The sequence below is a fragment of the Empidonax traillii genome, unplaced genomic scaffold (genome assembly GCF_003031625.1).
Source record: "Empidonax traillii isolate 1590-97213 ecotype Southwest subspecies unplaced genomic scaffold, ASM303162v1 scaffold398:size1781980, whole genome shotgun sequence".
In the NCBI taxonomy this organism is placed as follows: Eukaryota; Metazoa; Chordata; class Aves; order Passeriformes; family Tyrannidae; genus Empidonax; species Empidonax traillii.
In genome coordinates this window covers 559409-586801 of record NW_020955591.1, presented here as the reverse complement: position 1 = coordinate 586801, position 27393 = coordinate 559409, and the positions used below count along the sequence as shown (strand labels likewise).

Here is a 27393-nt window from a genome sequence, read left to right as displayed (position 1 = left end):
CTATCATCTTCCCCTTCACCTCCCCCTGCCAGAAGAAAAAGACTACATTGTTTATGGAATGTCTCCTTGTTCATGTCCTGCATCTAGGCCAGAAGAGACAGATTTTATTTTGTCCTGCCCATCCCCCTTCCTTCATTATTAACAATGGAGTGAACACATGAGATTAACATGGCTCTTGACATGGCTCAGTTGTTTGCCATTTGGAAAGTACTGATTCTTCAGTTGTATAATTGTTAAAATAAAAAAAGTATAAAAGGATTCAGTCATTTTCTGTTTATTCCAAAGACAAGGAGAACAGAATAGTAGGAGAGAGATGGGGGAAGCCAACAACAAAAAACAAATTAGTTTAAGAACCAGCATGTTCCCCTTACTTTAAGGAACACAGTAAACATTTCAAAAGTGCATGCCAGCTCATTATCTAACTCAGTCTTCATTGACTTCATGAAAAACAGCAGCAGTTAAGCAATGTTTGCCAAAAGCAAATTTGGGTACATGCATTGCTAAAAAAATGTGACATCCGCTCTGTACAGGTTCCTTAATCTGCCACACAGGGGCAAATCAACATTTCATCGTTATCGTTTCTCTCTGTTGTTTAGCCCTTTCATGATTGCTCTTCTAGTCTGTTTTGATCATTGTTTATCCAAAACTGTGGTATGACGTATGATTTGAATTCTTAGCCAGAAACGAACCTCTGCAAGTGTTTAAAGATGTAGAGACAACCTCAGTAATATAATCTTGAATGTAATATATGCTTGCAAGTATCTTTCTTACAAAGTTTATTGTTTAAAAAAGTCTTAAATGGATGTGGGATATTTACGAATTCCTTTTTTTAAGATTTAAGATTTAGTTTGTCATTAGTTTCATGTATTTTTTAAAATAAACTTTCTTTTCTGGTTCAGGTATAATATAGGTATCTTTCTTTTTCAGTCAATTTGATGTGGCATTTGCAGATTACTCTTACATTGTCGAAAATACTGTGACAAGGCATTTGAATATTCTCTGTATTCAAATATTACCATTTATTGTGGTAACCAATAATACAACAAATTTAATTAGCTGTTCCTTATAGATAAGTTACCCATTCTTTAGTAAACTAATACCTCTGTCTGTCCAAAATATATAAATTCAAAAATATTTTGATTACTAGTGATCTTGGTTTCCTTCGAGAGTAACTCTTACTCAAGAAAAAGGCAAGCATATATTGAACAATTGTTTTACTAAATAGGTTAAAGAAAAGTTCTGTTTGGAAACCATACAGGCTTCCCCCCCCCTTTTTTTTTTTTTTTTTTGTCTAGTGTGCACCTTTGGGTCCTGTGGGCATTGGTTTCTTTCATCTTAAGTCTCTGCCTTTAAATTTTCTGGTCATTTTAATAAGTTTTGTTTCATTTTAATTCACATACTCTTCTGCCATATGTTTAAAATTCAGAGTTGCTGTGCAGTTCTGATCATTATTTATTCTATTCCACATATAGTACATCATACTCTTTATGAGTAAAGGGTGTTGAAAAAAATGCTTGTTTGCCGTGAATATACAGTTTGGGATTTTTTATTTTTTATTTTTAAAACACAGAAACCCTTTGATTCAGAATTTCTTAATGAAATGAGGAACTTAGTAGAAAATAATGCCACTTTCTTATGTTTTTGAAACATTTATGTCATTTTCCCTTGGGGAAAGAGAAAACAGCTGGTGAAATAAGAATTTCAAAATGGAAAAAAAAATTGCTTAAATAAACACCCATTTGACATTTTATCAAAAGCTGGAAAATGCTGGTGAAGTTTATCTTCACTAATTTTCCTCTTCTTCAAAAATTCCCTTTGTTATTGTTGAATTTGTTAATCCTCATGAGGAGCAGGTGACAGAATGCAGATCAGATAATTTTTTATTTTTTTATTTTTTTTCTCTGGGAGAGATGTGTTTATTTTTTTTTTTTTTTTCAGGTAGTTGTGTCCAAACCAAGTATATCAATATGTTCCAATATTTCAGGCTTTTCTTTGTTGTTAAGCAAAGATTGCTTCACTCCCATGGTGTAGTTTCTTCAGTCAATGCAGTACAATCTGGAAAGGATATTGATGTGGAAAATCAAAGTGTTACACTTTGAAAGCAGTTTTTAAACAACAGTAGGAAGGACATCAGCATTGTCAGCTGAAATAACTGAACCTTAGCTATTAGTGTTTATCAGGGAAATGTCAGAGGAAGAGCCTAAGAGGAGCAATACATGCTGGTACCAAACATCCCAGCAACTTTTTCCTAATAGCAGCCAGCAGAAGGTGCTCATGGAGAAGCATAGGAAACAGGGCAAGTACAATGATTCTTCCAGCTTCTGACAGTCAGCAGTTTTGAGACTCCCTGTGCTGGAGTTGCATCTTAAGCATTGTTTCTTATGAACCACTGAGTTCAGAAGCAACAATAGGAACAATGGATCACTGTTCAGCATCAGTGGCAACTGCAGTTAGAAATAAGTAACAGTGCCACTTCAAAACGCATGACATAGACAACAGAGACAGAAGAGCCAGGAAATTATGGTGGTGCTAAAGCCACACCCACGGCCAGAGGCAACATCTCACAGCTCCTCCGAGTTGTGAACTCCTTGGGAGCTGAGAATCCCCACCATGCAGAGAGGTAGGAGCCAAGCTCACCATTATATAACGCAGCAACTTCTGCCCATGTGGCATCTTAGTGGGTTGTTCTTCAGTGTAAGGGTTCCTGCCTGTGTGTTCCTGCTGACATATTTGTTTGGTGAGAGTTGACTGACTTTGTGTCATACCAATACACGATGCCACCAATCAGCTGATCTCTTGTGGTTAAGGCAGACATCCACATCCCTTCAGAGTTATTGTCTCTTTCTGTAGTTCCTGTTCGAGCATCTGCCTCATGTAGCATGTAAGCAATCCCATGTTGTTTCCTCTGGCAGCCCTCTTTGGGGTCTGTCAGCAGGGCTCCCAAATAAGAAGCTCTGCTCAAGTTTTCCTGCGCAATGCTAGTCCTAAGATGCGATCACCTGTGTATTTCTTTCCACAGCAAAGCATCTGGAAAATGTCACAGTCTGAAGAATATTGGGCATTCAAAATCTGGCTCCAAGTTTCCTCATGAACCAGTCTGCTCCTCTGCACCTGCGGAAAGGGACATGTGCTGCAAAGTGCTCTGCAAACCCCTCCTCAGTGAGCCCCATGGTTAGCCAGTCTCTTGACTCTGCATGAGGCAGCAACTCCTGCTGAGTTCCTGTGAGTATTTTGCGTGCAGCACTTCTCCTTGCAAAGTGGCAACATGCTGGGACACAAAATAGAAGGCCCTGTCCCTGTGTGAGCACTGCGCAGAACGGGAGGGCAGTTGTGATGGATGGGAACTGAGCTGTATTGGTGTTGCGGGTAGTTCCTGCTGGGTTTTGGAGACAGCATGTGTGTGTTTTAAGTTTACTTGGGGATGCAGGGGAATATGCCAACCCAGGTTTTTGAACAGTTCCTCGCTGCACAAATAGCCCCATTCATTGCAGCAGACGGCTCTGCATTTTCAGCTCTTCCTTGTTTTACTTAATTTTGCTCCCACAAAAATGTTACTGAACCCCACAGAAATTTTTCTTGGGTGAAGACTCTATTAAATCATCAAAAAATGCCAGGAGCTGATGCCAGATAAGAATGAAAATTGTAACAGTGTCCACGGCATTAACAATTGAAACCAGTTTTTGCATGTCACCTGTCTCTCTTTTCCTCACACTGGGTTGTTGTAAATGGCAGGCCTTGTTTCCTTTTGCAGTATGATTATTTTTACTGCATCCCTTATCTTTGTCTTTTGGAAAGAGCAAATAAAAACAAAGCTTAGCTTCACATTTTTGCTTGAAGATAATTTGGAACATTTTAACAGAGTAACTTTAAATGACCGTTTACTTTTGCAGTGATCAGGGCCAGTACTCAGGACTACAGCTGCATAGGTAAACTCCCAGGCTCCTTTATAACCATTTAGGGGTCAATGTTTTTGAAAGTGTGAAAAGGATGGCATTAAATCAGTGAGTATGCTGCCCACTTTGCCTGTGAGAGCTGTAAGACTGAAAAGACAACTGATGTAGGTCAGTCTCATGGAAATGGCAGGGCACAATGTGTGAATTACACTGATGTACATAGTTATATGAAGAGATTTTTTTTTTTAATGGATAAACTTTTACTACCTGCTAAATTTAGACTCTTAGACTCATTTCTGTGAAACCGGAGCTGAACCACACCCTTCAAATGTGAAAAGCTGTTGCATTAAATCATTGTACTACTCAGAGAGCTCAGTCAAATGAGGACAAGATTGCAGGCAGGTGCAATTTCCTTTTAGAAATAGGGAGTGCTTCTGCATTCTTTAATGTGTTGGTTTTAGTCTCTACAAAATACAATTTGTATTCTGTTATAACTAGTAACAAATTACACATCTGGAACAAAGAGGAATGTAGCTGAGCAATATATTACATTTATCTGCAATCTGTTTCAGATCCCCTGGTTCCTTTTAATTTTAACTCTGCAACAAATGTACTCCCAGTCTTCATTTTTATCACTTGTTACAGTGTTTAACAAAGGTCATTGTGACCCAGAGGAAGCTTAAGAGGAAAGTGTTATGGTGGATCTTGGAAATGGAGTTTAACTATGATGACAGTGGGCACGAAGCCAAGCCCAGCTCTCCTGCATGTATTTAATTTGCACTCTTTATTTTTCCTCATGCCGGGCTGGATTCAATCTTGGAGCCACATCCATGGATGAGGCAGAAATCTTCAGTAATTAGTACATCTTTCTTCTCTGATGGCTTTTTTCAAAAGAATACTTTAGATTGTTTACTTTTTCTGTGGTTGCATTGTTGAATTAATAACAAAAATGTAGCCACTGTTGAGTAGTCTTCCAGTGAACGTCTAAAAATATTTAGTTTTGTGCTTAGTAACCACCATTTTGTCAAATTTGGTGAAAAACTTTTTTTTTTAATGGGGATTTACCTGCTCAGGTCACTAGATTCAACACCCTAATGTCCTTGGTTTTTTTTATTTTATGATTTCATCTGTTTAGATTTTGCCTGCTTTAAGACTATCTGATTAGACTGGTGCAAAAGAAATTATGTTTCATGGTTCAGAAATGCCAAAGCTATCCTAATTTCCAAAATATTCAGATATAAATCATTGCTCATATTGTTAAAATTTATAAAAAATTATTTCACAGACATTTGTGCTATGCTTTGTACTACTTTATGTAAAAATAGAGAACCTACCCATAAGGAAGGCATCTCTGTATCTAGCCAGATTTATAGCTACTAGTGCTTCTGAGTGTAAAATATTCAGAAGGTTCATTTCTAAGAAATTAGAGCTTTGGTGAATCACTTTGTCTAGGAAAGGTTTTCCAAGTTTTTTTAAAAGGCAATGTCCATGTCTTGCATATTTTTTTCAAATGCAGAGGTTTTCCTGGCTCCATAAAACATCTTGATGCTGGGTTTATCGAGTTGTTTTTGCTTAGATTTCATTAATTTATGTATTAGCATACTATGGCATTGATTACGATTTCTATTTCCTTTGGGCAAGAAATAACCTGCAGGGCTGAGGATTGTGTGTTCCAAAACATGGCATCCACTAATTATATTGTGTCCAGTGAAAAATGTTCATATTTTTGAAACATAACCAATTTTCTCCCTTTTCTCCAACTGCAGTCAGAGAAATTTCTCTATTCTTCTGCTATTGTTCCTGTAGAGAAGGAATGTTTGGGAGAGGGGTTGGCACTCAGATGTACTTAATACATTACTTTTTTTTTCCTGTGCCCAACTGGAGTAAATATTCTGCATTTCTATGTTCTTTTATATTTGCAAATATATATATGGGTTATTGATTGTTTTCCACGAGTGCTGTAAATAATACCTGAGGCTTTACAGCTGTGCAGTCTCAAAAGACAAGATCTAAAAAGTAAAACCTACAAGCTCAGATAAGCTTAGCTGTTAATAAGACAGATTCATCATGCTTTTTTTAAATGAAGGTAGGAGTTACTTTTGCAAATAAAAGTCCTTCAGTGACTGTGTAGATCAAAGTACTTAATTTTGTTCTAAATGTAAATATTCTTGTTTTGCTTATAAGTGCATGTACATCTTCCTGCGCATGGAATACAGTTAATGCTATTATTGACATTGTCTTGTAGTGATATTTCAAACTGAAATTATAGAATTCCATGTCTTTGTGATGATGATAATCTTCCTACTCATGCACTTAGTTCTGATCATTATTATGATTATGAACAGTATGTCATTCTTATGAACAGTATATCATTCAGTCAATGGATAGCCAAAATCCCTTTAAAAAAACATTGATCACATTAATTTTTTTTACCAATACTGTTCATAACAGTTACAGGACATATGTATCAAATCCCAGTATATCAGTAATATTTTTTTCAGTATGCTTCCATTTCCTACCTCCCTCCTACCATTTTGATTTGTATTGGGAAAAAAGACAACTGTTGTCTCCAATCAAAGTAGGAAAATGTAATATTCATAGTTTCAGTATGCCATGAGTAATGAACAGTACATTTCCTGTTCTGTGATTAGTTTGTAATAAAGTATATTACAGATGTAGCTCTAACACTGTCTCCAGTTAAAGGAAAAAAAAAAACCTCTATGAGGCCCTTTATTTGCCAGAATCACTCTGAGTAAAAGTTTAACTATTGTGTCAAGGCTATCTTCTCAACAACACAACAGGCAAACTGGAGTGAATTAGAGAACAAAGTACAAATGTGTTTGCAACCACCATTTCCATAAGATAATTCACATTTCACTATGTACTTAAGGAATGCCACTGTGACACTTGGTTGATGTATACTTGCTGAGTAGATAAGTATATTGTAGCATACTTCCCTTGTGGACTCATGGCCCCTTCCTCACATGTTACCAAAACCATATTTAACTAATTTCTGTCTGTTTTAAGACTAATTGCCCCTGTTTTTAAACAGTGCATACAATAAAAAATGTTAGAATTCCACTTACCTGTGAGTGAAGTGCCTAGTGTGTTGGCATTATGACCATGGTAGTCAGGCTGACCATCTCACAGAAGCCACCTCTGGTAAACTGGCAAAGTTGCTTTGTAGTGAAGAGACTTCAGAGACAAATCCAGACCCTGTTAAAGTCAGTGATAGTTTTGCTGTTAACTCTGCTGGCTTCAGAATTTGTAAGAATCATTTCAGTATGTCCTAAGATTTGTTTTCTCAGAGCATTGTGTGCAAACAGGTCTCTTCTTCAGCAGCACTGCAGTCCTCTGGACTTTGGGATGAGGGAGTTCATAAGGGACCAAGAGAAGCTCATTGAAAACTCTCTTTCTGGACCATAGAAAGGGACACTCATTTCTGAAAATACCAATAAGAAGATGAATCATCTTATCTTAGGTAACTTATAATTTCTGATTAAGTATTTAGGAATTTATCCCTAAATATGTCAATTCTTTTAACTAAGCGACATGTCACCACATTGGTTTAGAAGTACTACAGTCATATTTTATTATCTTGCATGATTCTGTGGAACAAAACCCTTTAAAATCTTGTAGTATGATCTAAATACCACTTTTTTATTTGCTAGTATTATTTTAAATGCCAGAACAATCACAAAAGAATTTTAATCTTATTAAGGAAATATATTTTAAAAAAGATTAATACTTTGCTTGTGCTTGTTAAAACAGTATTAAAACAAGGTGGAAATGTGTTTGTAGTTAACTCCCAGAGGACTTGGTGTCAGAATAAATGTATTGTCCTTTTTAGGAAGGTGGCCTCTACCAGATGTAGGCTCAGAAATGGCAATTGCCATTCATGTAAATGACTAGCAGGTTTATCCTGCCTTTCTCTGAGGCCATCTTGACTTTTGGCAAGAGGCAAAGAGCAGGCCCATAAGAAAATAGTAGTTCTCATGGGAACAGTAAAAATATGCTGGTATTGTTTAATTCTTTCATAACATGCTAAATTAATTTATTTGTTTTTTGAGTCTTTTAAAGTATAATGCCACCAGGGAATGTGTTTTTCATATACCAGTCTTAAAAATATATTAAAGTTTTAGGGAGAGCAGTCAATGAATAAACACCATTGGTTATCCACATTGGGTGACTGGGAGACAGAAGGCTTGATTTTTTGCTGCTTTACAGATTTTATTGAAATTGGCACCAGTGCAAAGTGATCTTCTTATCTGTACATATTGCAATCTTTTTGCATAGAAGTAGACAACTGTAAAACATGTGGGATTGTGAAGTAGCAGATTCATGTTGTTCATAAATGCTTGCAAAGCACCTTGTCGTAATGCTTATTGTTTGGTAGATGCTTTTGACAACTTTTCATATTTGGCTAGTAATGCATGGTTCAACTGTGTTTTTTCCAAACCTGCTGGGATATGCTCAGGACTAGGTCATTAGTTTTGAAAGGTGAATGAAACTTCAGTCAACTCATTTGTTAGTTGGATTATCTCGGTTGGAGAACCTTATTATTTAAGTAAGTTGAAGGGAAACATACTCTCTGTTCAATATGCAGTGGGTAAAAAAGAATATCTCAATTTTGTTTCCCATTGTTTCATCGATCACTCATAAGGCAATAGCTTCAAAATGCCAATACTGCAAATAAATCTAGCTTTACAGATGTTTGGAGAGATATCAACACCAGAACAATGCATACTATAATTACTTCCCTTCTGTTTATATGGAACAATTTTTGATCTCTGAAGCTGCACTTGTTAAAAAGGAAAAAAACCCCGAGACTTTTCCCAAAGGATTCACCATCTTTGCCCATAACTGTAAGTATCTTCTGTCCTCTACCATACAACCTGGCAGGTATTTTGAAGAACAAAGGCAGCTGAAAGCCTCAGGAGCTGTCCAGTTTTTCCAGATACAATCTGTGTGTCCACTTATCATCTGTAAGCCATTTCTATGACTCATCATACATATCTAAACACAGAGAAAGCCAGGGTATCAGTCATTTTTATGAATACTGCAAAGATCAGTGTTAACCTATGGGTCAGAAGCACTTCATTTATTTGGAAACATGTAAAGCAGTTGACGCTTGGACACAGTTTGGCAGGTTTCCCTTAGAATCTATGGAGCCCTGCCAGCATATGCCACGCTTCTCATTTGCAAAATCCCTCTTACTGAGTCCGCTGACTTCTTTTTAGTGAACTTCATCCTTTTCATTTTGTTTTGGTATTGTGATAAAGTGAATGTAGCAATGGTGAGAATCACAGAAATAGAAGTTACATACCTTACAATGAAGGCAAAAGGATCTTATAAATTAACAGACATAAATTAGAAGGACCTATTCTTTACGCAGTGTTGATTTTAACTTCTGATTTTTTTCCACAGACAATTAACACCCCTATTTTCTTCTACCAGAGCTGATAACAAACATGTTGGCCTGCATCTAGCAATTACTGAGTGGTATTAGCCACCAGCACAAGTTCACTTTGACCAAAACAGAGTTTTTTAACTTCTCACATATGTCTTTTCCAATATCTTCCTGCTGGATCACCTTCTTTCCTACCATTCCCATCTTTGACCTGGAATGTCATATTTGACAGAAACTTTCTTCTAAGTCATCATTTTCAGATCTTGATGCCTTTTTTCTTTTTTATATAGAATTACCTATCATTCTCCTCTATCCACATTCATCCAAATCTGTCTACCAAATGTGAAGTACTTTACTTTTGTTTTGTGGCTTTTTGTATCTTCAGATTCACCTTCAGATATTATCTCCAAGCTGGCCTTCCAGTTTGCTACCGATGCTTCACGTCTTGATTTTTGATTTCAAGCAATTACCTTTCTACATTCCTTTCTGCTGCCCCTAATGTTAGGAAAGAATTTCCTGTAATCAACCAGTAACCAAATAATGTAGTCTTCCTCATGACCCTAAAATCTCTTTTTTTCTTTTTTTGATGTGTGTGGGGAAAGCTAAAAGAAACCTTTGCAAAAACTGGGTTACTGGTGATTGATCCCTGCAGGTGGGACTATGTGGTGCTGTGTTGTTGCCTTTGGTATTTGTTTCTCACACTTTCTATGCCCATAATGTAATTTCATTTGGACAAAGTATGTGTGTTACCCCAGCACCCAGCATGAAGGAATCTTCATCCCTAAATAGTGTTACTAATCATGAAGCAAGGTTAGATAAGTCACAGCATGTAAGGAACTTTCAAAGTGCCAGTCCCCACTGATTCTGAGCACTTATCCTACAGACGACATTAGCCCAGAGAAAACTTCAGTGAACATCTGCTGTCCCAGCTTCTGTAAGAGGGGCAGTAGATAAGTATGTCACTGAACAGTTGTATTATGTAGGCTATCTTCAGGGCTAAGGTTTTAGGTCATATATAAAAAGAAGTTTAAAAGGTTTATGGAAGCATACTGTCAAAATCTCTGACAATAGAGTTGTGGGTTCTCTGAGACACAGTAATCTGAACATCTGGCTTAGGATTGTAGTGGCAATGCTCACAGCTTCAGCTGGAGCTGCTGCAGAAATTCTGCAAAGAAATGTAGGTAAATATTCAAAATATAAGAAAAATGGAGTACAATTAGGATTAGATAATCCTTAGCATAGTTGGGGAGCATTAGGAATGAGCTGATGAACAAGGTGTGCTGTAAAAAGAACAAAGCCAAGCTCAAGATTAGGCTATGCTTCACTGAACTTAGAAAAATGTCCCCATTTTAAAGATATGATATGACAATATCACTCCACATTTTCTCATTCCTTGCTGCAGAACCCAACTCTAGGTCTTTATAACAGGAATGTCAGCTGCAGATGAACTTTGTGTTTTTATAAATAACAGATGCTTTTATGCCCAGGTTTAGTAGTTTTTCAGTAGCCAGACAAATGCTCACCTGGGCATAAAACCTCTCTATTGTTAAGAGCAAACTGACTCAGGAGCCTGAAATGCGAAGTCAGTTCCACAGCAAAAGCTGAGGAGAGAGACTGAAAAGCAATGGGAGAATGATTCTGAGAGGAAGAAAGATAAGATAGAAGACAGAAGCTAGAAAGGCTGGTAAGTTGAGAGGTTGATTTTCTGAAGTGAGGGAGCAAAACAGGAACTTTAATACAGATGGCAAGATGTTACAGAAGATGGGAATGAGTGATAATGGGAGACAGAAATGGGAAGAGTATGGTTCTTATTTTTATCTTCTAAAATGTCTATTTCTAGCCTTTCAGTGCTGTGATAATGAACTTTGAGTAAACTGCTGCAAGGCAACCCCTTTCACTTGTAGTAAATCCCCATCTTTAAAGGAAAATTCATAAGAATGTCACTGTTTCCATAAACAGTCATAAAGTGTGTAATTGAGCTCTTAAGCAGTAGCATGCTTCAGATTGTAACAACATGTATACCTCTTCAGGAACATGAGTCTTAAATTCACTGTTGGTATTTTCCTGTGGTCTGGAAAAGCAACGGCTAAAAGGAGAATTTGTTTTTTCAAACTGTGGGGCACAGTGTACGATGTTGGAGAGTAAAACACATTGTTTATATTCAAGAAACTTGAAAAATGCTGCAAAATACAAAATAAAACCACCCTTTCCTTAGGACTTGTAATGCCTTTGCATCTCTTCTGGTTTATAATAGAATCATAAAATTGTTTAGGTTGGAAAAGGGCTTTAAGATCATTAGGCCCAACCATTAACCCAGCACTGCCAAATTGGTTGTCCCTAAGTACCACATATACGTCTTTTTAATACTCCCAGGGATGCTGACTCCACCACTTTCCCAAGCAGCCTGTTTCAACGCCTGAGAACCCTTTCTGTGAGGAATTTTTTTCTGATATCCTATCTAAACCTCCCCTGGTGCAAATTGAGGCCGTTTCCTCCTGTCCTATCACTTGTTACCTTGTAGAAGAGACTGACCCCCACCTTGCTTCAGCCTCCTTTCAGGTAGTTGTAGAGAGTGATAAGGTCTCCCTGAGCCTTCTTTTTTCCAGACTGAACACCCCCAGCTCTGTCAGCCACTCCTCATAAGACTTGTGCTCCAAACCCTTCCCCAGATTTGTCACCCTTCTCTGGACATGCTTAGCACTTGAAGGGCCCAAAACTCAGTACTCAAGGTGTGGCCTCACCAGAGCCAAGTACACAGGGATGATCACTGCCCTGGTCCTGCTGGCCACACTATGCCTCATACAAGCCAGGATGCAGTTGGCCTTCTTGGCCATCTGGGCATGCTGCTGGCTCATGTTCAGCTGCTGTTGACCAGCAGTCCCAGGTCCTTTTCTGCTGGGCAACCTTCCAGCCACTCTGCCCCCAGTCTGCAGTGCTGCCTGGGATTGTGACCCAAGTGCAGGACCCCTCATACAACTGGCCTCGACCCATCGATCCAACCTCTCCAGATACATCTACAGAGCCTTCCTACTCTCCAGCAGATTGACACTCCCACCCAACTTGGCTGCATACTGAGGGTGCCCTTGATTTTGTTGTCCAGATCTTCGATAACGGTATAAAACAGGACTGGCCCCAGCACTGCTCCTTGGGGAACATCCTGTTGAACAGCTGACAGCTGGATTTAACACCGTTCACCACAAATCTTTAGACTTATCCAGCCAGCCAGTTTATTACCCAGTGAAGAATATGCCAATCCAAGCCCTTAGCAGCCAGTTTCTCCAGGACGATCTGTGGGAAACGGTGTCAAAGGCTTTATTAAAGTCAAGGTAGACTACATCCACAGCCTTTCCCTCACCCACAAGTGGGTTACCTTGTCATAGAAGATCAGGTTAGTCAAGCTTGTGAGCTTAAATCCTTTTAATTTAATGCTCCTTTTATTTATATTCACTCAGTTTTTATTAGAGCAATAAATTTTTTATGGGCTTAAGAAGTAAACAAGTCTTAAACCAACTAACTCTTTCTAAATTGCTCTTCTGAGTTTCCTACCTTGACTTAGTTACAAAAAGCATGTCCCTAGAATACAGAGGTAAACTAACATCCCTTCTGGTTATCAGTTTGTGATTAAGTGAACATCAGTTCAATTGGCCTGAATGTCTTCTATGGTGGAAAGTGTTATAACTTAAACTGAAAATAGTCAAATATTTTGAAACCCCAAGTAATTTTAAAATCCTTTATAAATGTTGTCAAAACTTAGTCACTAGAAACCAGCAGCAACTCAGTTTTTCCCTTGTGATATGTTGTTTGTGAGAACAGTGCAGACTGCATCATGCAAGTCTGAATCACTGGCAATCCACACAACATGATATGGAATTACACTGTCTCTATACTGGCCTTTGGGAAGGATGCATGTCTTGATGGTCCTTAGTCTGAAGATATTACAGGCAATGAGTCCAAGTAGGTCTCATGATTGAAGCAGGTGTTATCTCAAAAACCTTGTTTTCTAAGTCAGTCTCCCCTCTTACTTGCTTTGGGTTCACTGAGATGATCAGGAAATAGAAGGGAGTAGTCCTTGCAACCTTGGGGATGTTGACATGTAAGACTAGATTTTCTCACGGTATGCAAGAATGACAGAGGGAAACATCTTGCTCTCATCTTCCTCTCCTTGCCAAAACCCACCACCAAACCCAAGAAATACTGTACACAGACCAGGGACAAAGTCACTGTTTATTTCAAGCTACTGTTAAGAAGCTGTTATTTATTTAAAACTTCAAACAAGATTGCAAAATCATAAGCATAAAAATCAGCAAAGGATATTCTCTTTCTCCCACCATAACATAAACCACAGTATGACAAGTTAGGAGGGGCCTGCAGCAATCAGAAAGCCCAAAAACTTTGCTCTTTCTTCACAGAGGTGTTTAAGAATAAAACTCATAAATATTAAAACTACCCAGGAGAGTAGATGACTGAGTTCACAGTGTCACTATCAGAACCTGGATGTCCCTTGACTACCCTCATAGTAAATCTTTTCAAGTTGGATGCAGAGAAGACTTGTGCATGCAGAAAATTCTTTGGTTTTATTTGGTGCCAGTCAATAGTGGGCCAAGTACTTCAAGTGGCTTCAGTGTGGCAGCCCACAGGTGCCGGAGTCCTCTTAAGAGGGCTGTTCTGTTTATCTTGTCTGCTCTTTGTGTTTCCATTAGATAGAGAGGGCTAAACACTTGAGATCTGCTTGTCCCAGGCATAACTGCACTTGGAAACATGACTGCTCAATCCTTTGCTACTGGGCAGAGAGAGCCCTGCCTAAAAGCTGAGCTTGACTACTGGCTTTAGCTCCATACTGGGCACAGTAGTAGGCTGGAAAAGAAATTGGTGATAGATTTAAGGTCCTGCAGGATTTGAGTATCAAGTTGGGAAGAGAGGTGAAATCTCCTTCTCACTTCAGCAGTCCTGCAGTTAGACTTTGGTGATGATGAAGGGAAAATGTAATTTGGTTTGAATAGGCAATTTCTCTGTATGCCCTTTGGTGTTAGTTTCCCCTGTTTAGTGTGTGGGTATCATACATGACAATGGGAAAGAATGAAATACTTTAGAAAAACAAACAAACGACTCCTCTCTCTGAAGAAAAAAATAAAACTAAACCCCAAAAAAACAAGAAAGAAAAAAAGAAAAATAAGAAAGTGTGGTTGTAAAACCACAAAAATTGGCAATGAGGCTCCAAGGCAAGTGTAAGCCTTGAAATTTCTTTTGGCTCTTAAAAAAAATAGTCCAAACCAAAAAAACCCCAAAGCACAACAACTCTCTTTCCATGGCATCCAACTTAATGAAGGCAGCTCCCCCTGCCCTCCCCACTTTTTAGGAAGATTTGAAAGAATATAGTTTAAACTTTGGTCTAAGTCCTTTTTTGATGTTTTACATAAGAAATGTTGGGGTTTTTTTTCTGTTTGATTTTTACTTAGAAATATAAGAATTGCCAAGTCTGCTATGTTATGGTTTTCCCGGTGATTTCGTGGATATCTCAGAGGATAGGTATTGATTTCTTCCTCAAAAGAACAGCAGGAGTGAAAATGCTGATCACTTAACAAAGAAAATCTTAATCAAAACCTGTGTTAGTTGCAGAAAAATAAAAAGTAATTTAAAACAAAAGGAAGAAACAAAGACTTTAGAATAGTCTCACTTTGCAGTCTCTTTTCCCCGGTTTTTTAGTTTTCGCTCTCTTGACTTTTGTAATGTCACGTGGTAATCATGAGAGTCATTGACAGCAGACTTTCTAATACAAAAGGAGAAAAGTAAGGGGAAAGAAAAACATACAGAGAGAAACTGTTCTTTGTGCTTCCAGCCCTACATGTAACACACCCGGTGACCCTTTTGTACTTCAGTTTCTTGTTATGTTTAGGTGAAGTATGGGTCTTATGCTATTTTTTATCAAAGTGCACTGAGATACAAGGCAGTAAAATTCATCACAAGTTATTCTTTATATACGTTGGAGAAATGGTATTTGATTCTGGTTTTTTGTGAGGGTGACACAACCTATCAGCCTTTGTTGGCACCTGAAGTACATACAGTAAACAAGTTATATTAATGGGGAAAAGCAAATCTGATGATTTTAAATGGTGTTCATTAGGTAATCCAGTTTGATTGTAGCAATACAAATAAAAAAAAAGTTTAGATTTCAGTGTCTTGTCCCTTTGAGGCATCTTCTTTTTACAGGTTACTAAAGGGGTGGAAAATAAAAAAAAAATGGTATTTTCAGTTGCACCTTTGGGAAAGGGGACATAAAGGTCAGATTTGGAAATCTTGGCCAATAAGGAGTTGTGGATGAGAGTGGGCATGGTAGGAGGGGTTATGCAGGGAAAAGTGCATTTTTGACTGTTGATGATACTGTTTTTTCAGTGAGAGCTGATAAGAATCTGTGAATGTTGAATGGTGCAGCAGTCACCATTGGAGGCCAAACAATAAAATGATCCCTCCTAAAATGTGGTGATTCAACTGTATGGATGCTCTCTAATGACATGCATCTTTAGCCTAAGTGTCTCAAAGAGACCAATTTCAAACTAATTGCAGCATAAATACCATGTAATTAATGCCTCAGGAATCCCAAACTCTCTGTGTAAGTCTGAAACCAAAGGGTAATTGTAAACACTGCAGACATTAAGGTAACCGCTGCTATATGGTTTCATGATCTTTATTAAGACTGAAGAAAATCAAGTCCATTGTAATTAAAAATATCAAAAGAGATCTTGAACTCTTTCTTTCCCTCTGCCCCCATCTGAAACTGGAGTGTCCTACATTTCATGGGCATTGATCTATGAACATAGATGCATTAAACTGAATGGTGAAAAGATAGACATCTCCAGCTGAACACTGTGCTCTACTTTTCTCATGGAAATTGCTGTCCAGCTGGACATCAGAAATGGCTAAAGTGCATGGGTAGCTTCTGCTGAGGAGCCAAGGATCATTGGCAAAAAAAAGGATCAGAAATTTCCAGGTCCCAGAACAAGCCAGGCTGTAGATAACTACAGTTGTGGAGCTGCTTCATGGACAATTTAATTATCTCTGCCACTATGGGTAGTTGTTGATTTAAGAACAAGGTGAGTAGAAAGGAATATTAATAACATGCCATTTCTACCATCCAGCTATGACTCACCATTGTCCAGGGATCAAGCGTCACTGTCTGTATTGTTTACACATTCTTCAGGAGCCTGAGTGTTGTCTTTTGTGCATGCATCTTAGAATGGACAAGACAAAGCACCCCAATATCTAAATCCCATACTGACCTGAAAGGGATCTAGGAACAGAGTATTCCTATGACTGTGTCTGTGCTACCAGTACAGAATATAAAAAAGTAGATCAGTTCTGTATATGTACGGGAACATAATATCTGGTAACTCTAAAAAGCAAATAAATGTGTTTTGGATGGACTTGCTGAGATGCGCTTTTGCATTCCAAGGTGAAGCACAGCAGTTCCCTTAGTCCAAATTAATACCTTTCTCCCCTTTTCCCACGTTTGTTTAGTATGCTTAACAATGACATTTTGGCATGTTTGAGATAAATATGATTTGTTTTTTTTTTTGACCACTTCTTTGGAATAGGTAAGAATGTTTTACTAATTTCAAGAGATGAAAACAAACATGTTGAAGCAACATATTTTAAAATAAATTAGTTGGTGTTCGAGTAATGTCAGAAGACATGTAAGGAGAAGTTTAAATTAAAGAGGTAGATGAGAGATCAGTGTGGGAAAGGGCAAACCTGGCAGGTTTGTGAGTTTTGGGATGGGTTTAATCTATAAGGGATATTCACAACTGAGACATTTGTTCATTTCACAAAACAAACAAACAAAAAAGAGTGGCAGCTGCTGACTTATTTCTAAAGCTCACCTCAAGGGGCTTAATCCAGACTGAGTGAGAATGCTTCAGTCCCCTTTATCTAGTGGGGTAATATCCTACATCTTCCACTGACTGAGCTATACCCAGCCTCTAGGCTGTCAATTAGTCTTAATTTGTGTGGCAGAGCATTCATCACCTTACTCCATGAAGCTTTGCCACTGTGTAGGCAGTAGTCAACCATTCACCTTGTCATGCTTCACTGTCCACTTGAGCATGCAAGTGAAGAAGAAGTGCTCAGATTACACAGAGACATGTTTCTTCTCCCTGCTCCCAGGACATATTGTGCATTTTGAATGAAATTGCTGCTTGGTAAAGTAAAGAAAAGTCCTGGTAGAAGAGAAAAAGGGATGCCTCTTTACTTCCAAGTAAATCTACTGATCTTGCTGTGTTTCAGTTTTTGATGTCTGTTTTGAGCCCAGAGCTTCTTGACTGTGCCTGAGGGGTTGAGCATACTTGTAAGGAGGAAGCTTTCTTCGGAGATGGGACTTAGAGCTCCCTTGAGTTAAGGGAAGAAATGAGATCCTTTACTGCCTGGGCAATTACTGGATGATTATATGAAGACAGGAATCTCTCTGCTTTCCCAAGCTGTTTCTAATAGAAAAATAGAAAAGCACTAATGTTTATTTATTTATTTATTTATTTATTTTATTTATTTTTTTTTTCCAGAGAAAGATATGTAATGTGAGTAGAGGCTTCTGGGCTCCAGATCCTCTGTAAATGAAATTTATATTCTGAATGATCAGGATTTATGGCATACACCGTAGGCCTCTTCTAGGCCACTTCTATGTGGTTACCTCCTGAATATGGTGTGTTGGCAGCTTTGGATTAAATTCTGAGGCATGAACTTGTGAACTGACTGAGACTGCATTTCCTTTTTGAAATTTTCTGTGGGATCTGAGGTACTGAAAGATAGGTGTTATACTGCCTAGCACTGAAATGGCTCAATCTCTTACTGGATCTTGCCCAGTTTAGCTAGAATGTAAATTAACATACTTTACTTTTGAAAGATGGCTGATAATTTTTATGCATCTTTTAAAAAAGAAAAAGATCTTAGTAGTCAATATATTAGCAAGAGGCTCATTCTGTATAAGATTCCTGAAGGATTAAGCTGCAGAATAAGCAAGAGAACCCCATTAAACTGTCAAAATGATCGTATCGTGAAATATCACCATGCAAAAATATTAAAGCCAAAAACTCAAAGGAGAATCAACAAAGTACAATGGTTATTGGCTTTATTCCTGAGATTTTTTTTTTCTTGCCTTCCTCATAAAAACAATTATGAAAGCAGGACAAGTAACTTATCAGGTTCACTGGTATGGTCTGGGAAATCTTTATGGTGAGCATTTGAGTCTCAAAAGCATGCAGGTGAATCCTCTTCATATACATGTACATGCTGTATGAATTGCTATATTGAGATCTGTGTTCTGTTGTTTTGTACCTCATATTTCCCTTCCTACCACTGGAAGAACCAGGTAAATGTCAGAATATTAGCAATTCGTGTAGCAGTGTAAATGACTACACAGAAAGAACTGGGTAATTTTGCAGTTGTGATAATCCTAGTGGAAATAATTATCTCGAGTCTAAACACTATAAATCACAGTTTAAAGCAATTCATGTTAAAGTAGACTTTTCTATTTAGTGGCAAGTCTGCTTTCTCTCAGGAATCAGTGCCTGAATGGTAGGTTTTCCTGCTACTGCTTTTCTTCATTGGTCTTGTATTACTTCTTCCCAGCTTGCCTCCTGCTGAAATAATTGTGGTGCTAATAACAATGTGTGGGGAAATGACCAGATGTGCTAGTTTTTTTAGACAATTATACCAGTTTTTCCAATTTTCCAGACATTTTTTCATTTCTTTATTAACTCACCGGTGCCAGGCATTAGATTTTTCCAGTACATAAATCCTAATTAGCGAGCCAGAGAATTGAGTGCTCCATTTTACTCCTGATGTGTCATTTCCCCTCTGTTCTTGGTTAATTGACATTTTTAAAAGCCAGCTCTTGTTTTACCCTTGTTTTTAAGGGTAAAAAAAGGAATACATGAGTATTTTGGGATAGAAATGAAAATCTGGTAAAGGGATAAAAAATGAAAAGAAGGTGTAACTGTGATCAGTGCCTTCTGTTAGTTTCTGGGATTGCAGGGCATGGAGGCCTGGAGAGTGGCTAAGCTGCTCAAGACTCAGCTACATTTTCCTGGCACCATTTGGGATTAAACCCCATCCTGCTGTGCCCATGTTGCTTTCTGCTTGCCATGGATATGGAGTGAGTTTATTAAATGATGCAGGCCCTGAGGAGCATCTACTAATAGCCAGTGTTTGGTGCACTGCTGATGTGAGTTGCTATTATAGGCTTTCCTTGCAGCCTCCGTTTCTTCTTATCAAGGACCAAAAATAGAAGGGAGGAGGAGGAGAAGACAGAGGCTTGTCAGGAGTGAGGGTAACCTCAGATATCCAGTATATGCTTAGGGATGCCCTGAGTCTGTGGAAGGGGTTGGTGGAGGGTTGTTAGGGCAGGAGGAGCGGTTGTGAGTCCCAGGGAGGATGAAGCGCTCTATTGCATTTGAGAGATGTGAGTGAGCAGGTTAACTGTGTCAGGAGAAGGGAATTGTACTAAAGGGGGCTTTTCTAGATAGATAGGATTATAGGGAACTGTAGAGGTTTGTGAGGTTCTGAGGTTCACCTGGGTGATGGAAGGAAGGTATTCCATTTACGAGTGAAATAAAAAAAAATTGTGTGTCCCTGTTGGCACTGATATGTTGTGGCTTGAGGCTAAAAAGATTCAGCAAAAGATGAGATGACAAAGTGGTTCTTGCCACCTTGTAATGGATAGTCTGAGTCCTGGGAGAGAAGAGGAAAGAGTGTTAGTAGAAGGTGGTGCCCCTTTTAGCTTCTACTGGGGTGCTATAGAGGACAGAGGTTCTCTATAAGGGAAGAAAGCCTGATAAATGCAACCCCACAACTTAGATATCAGCTGGTAAGAAGGGAAATAAAGACCGAGACTTTTTTGTTATTTCTCCTTTTCAGCTAGGAAGGTAATTCAGTTCAGATCTTACCCCGTCTCCATAAAGGCCTGTCCAAAACTTGAATCTTTTGACGTTCAGAGAAGGATGATTAATTCCTTTTTCATTTTTTTTTTTTTTCTCTGTGCTAATGCATTAATTGGTTCCAGGCAGACAGGGAACAGCAGAGCCAAGATATTGCAAGGAAGGCTGCAGTCCAGGTAATTCAAGGGCTGTCAGGAGGCTGAGAAGCAGCAGAGGTCATGACAAAACCTGGAGTCTTTTATTTTCCAGAATGTTTCATAGGTCCAGGAGCTCTGAACAATGTCATGTTTCTGGGTGCTCGAATAGAAAGAAAGAAAGAAAAGAAGGGAAATGTCAGAGTGCTTTGGAGTTATTCCAGCACTGCTGTGCTGCCTTTAAAAGGATCCTCAGGAATTTGTTTCCTGACCCTGGGGACCATATTTCTGTCTCCTGAGATCATCCTCCCAGATGAGCAAGATCAGTCCTTGGCACTGCCTACCAGCATTCCTTGTCCTGAGACTCGAGGGTTACCTTTACTTATGAGTGTTCTTGGCTGTGTGCATGTGGGTGGCTCTTCACTAGCCAAAGCTCGAGCCTGTTATTTATTTACTACCCACTTGGGCTGTTGCTGTTTGAAAACATGTCATTGCAGAATTCATGCCTAACAGGTGCTCTCCCCTTTTAGCTGTCTGACTTGGTGTGTCCTCCCAATGTGAGCACTGGGAGAAAAAGAGTATAACAACAGTTTTTGTGGAGTTGCATCGCCAAATCCTGCCCTGCTAGTCAGCAACAGCACAGTATCACCAAACCACAAGAGATTTTATATGAGGCTTTTATTTAAAGTAAATAAAAAAACTATGTTGGTTTAGTCATATTATTTTCTCCCTTTTATTAGCTTTTAGAGAATGAGCAACAGCTCCTTGAGTTGTGTTTGTAACAAATACAGGTTATGAAATGAATGTATTTCATTATTTGCTCATTTTGCAATGAAAGGCTCTCTGAATCTGCCTCCTAAATGGTTTAACTCAACATTAGAAATGATGCTGCCAAATACCGACTGACTCAATAGACGATGAGTTTCAAATTCCTCTTTTACATGGGGAATGTGATATAGAACAATGACCTCAATTTTCAACTGTGTCCTCAGATTCACCTCTTTTTTGGCTGTCTCTTTTTCTTTTTCAGTATCTTATCATAGTTTTTTAAGTCCTGAGGGTCTTATGAGGGCACTACTATTTAATAATTAGACACTATAGCTCTGATGGGTCTTCTGGTGACATCTTTTACAACTAACGAGTATTTAATAGAATTTAATTAGAAGCTCTGATCCTTAGACCTTGACCTGTCTAGACCTTGTATACAACTAAGTGACTAGACAGCCCTTAACACTCATTAGGAGTTATCTGCACCCCACTTTACAAAGCTATGTGAGGAAACTGTTTAGATTTAGCCTCAAGCCACCTGCTTTGTAATCTGTTGCTGTGCACTCAGTTGATCCCGCTGTCCTTACAGCAACTGGAAAACTACCAATGATTTCATTTTCAAGCAAAAATTCTGATTTAGGAAGCATAGGATGGAAATCTGGTTGCTGTATTTGACAGCATGAGCTCTTCAGAAAGCATGTTAATAGGAAAGATTATTTCAATGCTATGGAGAAACTGGTCACATTTTAAAATGCAAGAAAAAAATCTAAAGATAGTTGGGGAAGTCAGCTAAAATATGTTTTGATACAGTATATTGATTTTGGATATATTTAATGGTGCTCATTTTACAGGTAATATATTTGTCTTGTTCTTATTTTTGAAAGCCCCTTAGATCTTTAAAGTAAATTAACAGTTTTTACCGCTCGTTTCAAAAAATTTAAATAAAATGAAATCTACATATGCATTTCTGATAAATCGTCTACTGGGCATGCCATTAAGAAACTCAGGGACCAGGCTTCTTTCTTCTCCATTAATCTTTGAATGTATATGTGCCTATATTGTCAAATATTCTTAAATATCTTTTACCTAGTCCATATGCCTATTTCCTCTCTTTCTTACTTTGCTTCACTTTAGTTTCATTTTAATGGGATAGATTAGTTGTTGTCTTAGTTTTTACTCAGACTTTGGAATCCATTACCATTCCACATGTCTAGGGGTTTATTAAGGATAAATGTGACAAAGCATGTAACAATGGAAAGGAAAAATTAAATTTTTAGGATTTCTTTGATAAATTTTCAGTGGCTTAAGAAAAGGATGCAAATACATTCTTAATATATTCGATCTTGATCCTTTCTGGAAACTATTATATGTAACCAAATGCATCCATATATAGAAGACAGACTTTATTTTAGAAAGTGTCCAAATGATCTTGTTAATGCTGATACAACATTTCAATTATTTGTCTTTTGAAAAGTGTTCTGTTTTGAGATGTTCACTGCAAATAGAGGAAATGAAGTGTTGATGTAGTAAGGAACAATTTACTATGTCTGGAGAGTTCTAAAGCAAAACATCTGGATCAATTTGTTTACAAAGTTCCTGTAGATAAAAGCACTATCTCTCCAAAGGATCAGTTTGTGCCGTTTCCAAATAATTGTTTGAAAAAAAAAAAAGGAAAATTTGCTATCACCATACACATAACAGTCTTGGGAATTTTTTTATTAGGGAATCCAAAGAAAGTTTGAAATTATAGCAGGTCAGCTACTTGCTGAAAATGTGGTGTGGTTTTATGGCCTGAATTTAGCCTTGCCTTCCCTGTTCCTCTGCTTCCCCCTTACCCTTCATCTTAAAAGGTAATACATTTTGGAAGCTACGAGTAAGCACAGCATGTTAGAGGTATGGCAAAGCTGGATGTGCAATGGAGACAAAAGCTTTGGTTTTATATGAACATGAGCATCCTATAATAATTGAAACTTTTTGAGGGTGCATCTCTTGGGGCTATTGAAATCAGTGGGAGGTAACCCCTAACTTAGAGAAAGATATATATGGGTTGGACTTGTACTTGAAACATTTTTCAGCAAAAGAATAAGAAAAGAACTTTTTTGTATTCAGATGTCGCAATCTGGAAGAGCATAGAATGCCCTTTGTTGATATTGCCTCTGATCTTGAAAAGTATTTTGAGTTCCTCCATTAGTAAATGTAGCCACAGCAATTAATATCATCAAAGTGAAGTTTGCAATGATTTTATCAATAGGTTAAATTACCATGGCAATTTTATTTAGAATGCTCATAATCTCCTGGTGAGACCTTAGGTGTTCTGAGGGGGTCTTCAAAAGTCTTTTATTAAATTTAATACAAGCAGCAGTTTAGCTATGTTAGCCATTAGTTTTGGCTGTATTGGTGGAGGTCTGTACCTGAATACTGTATGTTTGCAAGATTTGCTTCGTGCACTTCCCTGATTTGTGGGTTTTTTTTGATATTTTTTTTCCCAGATGTTTTCTCAGATAAAGACTGAATGGATATTTTTCCCCTAGAGGACCCTTTTTACAGATCTTGCGTGTTACCTTAATTTTATTTTGTCTTCCAAGTTTACCTTTTATGCATCCTTTTAGTTAAAATACTGATGCAAAATGCTAACATTGAAATTTAATTTTGTGGTTAGAGAACTGACATGCTCAGCTGCCTCTGTTGTTTTCTTGGAAAGATCAGAAACATCAGCTATATTTCCTATATAGCCATCCTTTTTCATCTCCAAGGGGCATACCTCTTGTAGTAGTGCAAGTTTTCTGTTGTTGAGAGAAGAAATCTCCATCCCTCTTATGGGACATTATCCTTGGAGTGTCAGGGTAGTTAAACAACCATGTAGAAGAAGAATGGCCCTGGGACAGAACCATGGGCCTTATTCCATCCTAAGTTTGGTCATGAATCTGAAGGTTGTGGTTCAGACAAACTTCAGAGCTGTATAAATTCAATTGCAACTCAGCATCAGCATCCACAAAGCCCAGCTGAGAGTCCCGTTGTTGTTGACAGTATACTGAGCTCATAAAAACAAACAGGATCATTATATAAATCAAAAGAAGATGAAAGTAGAACCCACATCTTTCAGCCTGAATACTAAAAGTCTGCCAGGAGGAATAAAAGATACTTCCTGTAAGGGTGATGAGTTGAAAACCTTTAGAGTTTTCTTATTTTACATGGTAAAGAGAAGGGGAGAATGGCCTGAATAAACCCTAAGGGTATGGATTCTTTCTCATTCCAACATGCAAGTTTATTTAAAATTAGCAAGCTATCCTCATTATTTTCAGTTCATTTTATGACACCAGCCCTGTGAAATGATACTGGTTATCTCCACCTTAGGGTTCTGGAAGGAAGAAAGAGAGTATTTGTCTTTCCCAAGAAAACACAGCAAAGTCATTATACTTGCCTGGATTAGATGTCCTACTGTTTCTAGATCATGCAGTATTTATTTAATCCTGTGTTCTCTTGCAGGAGTGTGTTTTCATGCAGATGCTGAGTAATCTCCCAGTAGTGTGGAGGACATTGCAAAGAATTTGTACAGTGTTTGTGTTTCTTGGGGTTGACAAGCAAGGTGTGTGCATAATGATTAGTTAATTAGGTGTATTTATACATTTATTGACAGCAATTAAGCAATAGATTCTATGATCTGCAGCAGTAGGGTCTCAGAAGTCACTACATGTATATTTTATTGTAAAGTGGTTTAAGCACTCAAACCAGTATTTTAAGTTTACTTTGCAGATGTGTTTTCTTTCATAGTTCATTTAAAACCAGAAAAACAATTTAATTCTTTCTTTGTTGTTTAGTGAAATAATCTCATAGTTTTCTGGTAATTGCTGGGGAAATTAATGGAGTTTTTGGAAAAGGTTCTATGCTATGTAAGAATTTAGAGTGAGATCCAAAAAAGCACTTAGATGCCTAAAGTAAAACTTAGGCAGAATCTAGATACCCAAATCCAAGGGAGTGATTCAAATGCTCTGTGCAGAGACCAAGAGATTCTTCACTGCTGAGGCTGCTTATGCTACTGAGAACCAGACACTCTGCTAATGCGTGTGCTCGACAGTGTTGTCCCCATGGAGCTGAACACTGAGCTACCTTTTCCCTTTCTAAGTTAATGTGTTCACAAACCAATTGTCCTGCTACCTACACTTTTCTTTTTGGAATTTAAATCTAGTTGCTACACATCAACTTGTAACTGATGTACTAGTAGTAGGGAATTCATAAAAATGTCTAAATTTTCATTCAAAATGTAGTCCTCTCATTTGTTGCTGTAACATAATAGGTTTTCCAACTTGTCTTATTACTGGTTAGAGATATGTATTGTATCTTTGTAACAATAACAAACACATTGTCTACCTATATCAGAGTTGATTAATTTAACCAATTAAAAGCAATTGTAAGGGATTTTTTTAGCGTGCTGTTCTGTCTCTGAATTGGTCTTGATCCTGTGGATTATAATAATGTGTTTTTATTGGAAGTGGTTACATTAATTGTTATTAATGCTAACTTAATAATAATATCATACTGGAACTTGTCTGTCTCCATGAAAGATCCCACCAGATTTGCTGCTTTTGGTTTTGGCAAAAATCTCATGCAACTATTACCTCTTACTTCCACTTCCATCTTCTGTTATTCTGGTTTAACTTCCAAATCTCTGCAAAGAGGCCTCTTCTTTTCATGGCTTCTCTCTGGTGTAGATATGAGATGCTTGAAGATAAATGTAGTTTTGGTGAAAAACATCCAACACACCGGGTGGATGAAGCAACAAATTTATTCCCTGATCAAGGCTTGGGGATGTCCTATTAATACACTTACATTAAGGGTTATATTTTCTTTGCAGTATTCAACAGATTAAAAAAAAAAAAAAAAAAGGAGAAGAATCTCTTCTCTTTGGCTGTATCTTCTGGTCTTTTAAAAAGAAATAAAATGACTCCTTGACTCTTCCAATCCATTCTTGGAGGTGTAATGGTATGAAACAATCGCTATATCCACATCATTGAATATGTAGTGTTCCCAGATCCTGACCTTTAAAAAAAGGGTTTAAACGCAATCTGTACTGCTCAGTGTGCATAATTTTGCAGGGATGGGTCAAGTAGTTCTGTAGTATATGAGGTCTTTTTAGCATAAATTGAGAGATACAGATTGCCATCAGGTTTTAACTGATTTTTAAAACCAGAGCTTTGCCAATGTGTCTCATGTGATAAAGTGCCTGCTGAGCCTGCTCTGCAGTATTGTGGGCAGTATCAGCCTAATGTATTTTCACTGTTGGGAAAGCTGGTATTTTATAGAAACTGAATCCATTTTCAGATGTTTAGGAGGGAAACTGGCAAAAGTATCTCTGGGAAATAAATTCTTCATAAAAATATCTGCTCCTGTGCCTGCCTTTCTCTCGCAGACAGTAGACAGGAAAGTGGAGGGATATCACAAAGCTTAAAAGGTAACACCATGGAGTTTCAAGCCTGTATATGTATTTTTATGTATGTTGGAAATAATTGTTAGCAAGCATTATTATGCAATGCAGTTTACTGAGGTTTTAGTTAGTACAAATCCAAAACCAAGGCAGTCAGGGCGGAGGCAGGATAATACTGAGATGGCACTGGTAAAGCTAAGATTTAATGAGTAGTACTAGGAAGGTAACAACACTGCTTGTGTTTAGTAATATAATAGAAAATTTTTTTCAGCACATCCCTAAGATATAATGGAACCTTTCTTCAGTATGTTATGACAATGTAATGCCATGAGTCAGGGTGCTGCTACTCCTACCATACAGTGCTCACCAGGCACAGTGACCTAAAAGTGACCATGTCCTTACCTTCTGAAATTCAGCAAAGGCAAATGCAGGGTCCTGCACCTGAGGAGGAACAACCTTGGGCACTGCTACGGGCTGGGGACTGACCTGCTGGTAGACAACAAGGTGTCCATGATCCATCAGTGCGCCATTGTGGCCAAGGGTGGCAATGGAATCCTGGAATACATTAGGAGGAGCATTGCCAGCAGGTCAAGCGAAGTGATCCTGCCCCTCTACTCAACCTGTCCACTTGGGGGACTAAAGTGCCTTGGCAAGACTCCACTCATATATAGATTTTTATTCTATCCTGTAATAGTTTCCACAAAATTCCATGTGTTATGGAACATTTATGTTCACCTCTTTAGTGTCCCAGACACAAAACTACTTATTTTTGTTTATTGTAAATAGATTTATAGTAAAAAAAAAAATAAATCTAAATTAATCTGTATGTTGGGTAGTAGCAAAA

At 37.9% G+C, this 27393-nt stretch overlaps 1 long non-coding RNA gene across 1 annotated transcript in view; it reads left to right on the top strand.

Annotated features, from left to right (window-relative positions):
- The window catches only part of LOC114062323, a 31158-nt gene extending 7482 nt beyond the window's left edge, over nucleotides 1-23676 (top strand). Inside the window, exons 2-3 of the long non-coding RNA XR_003572346.1 lie at nucleotides 3020-3222; nucleotides 23617-23676. This is a non-coding gene — a long non-coding RNA (uncharacterized LOC114062323). The remainder of the gene's footprint in view (nucleotides 1-3019; nucleotides 3223-23616) is intronic.
- Nucleotides 23677-27393: the final 3717 nt, after the last annotated feature.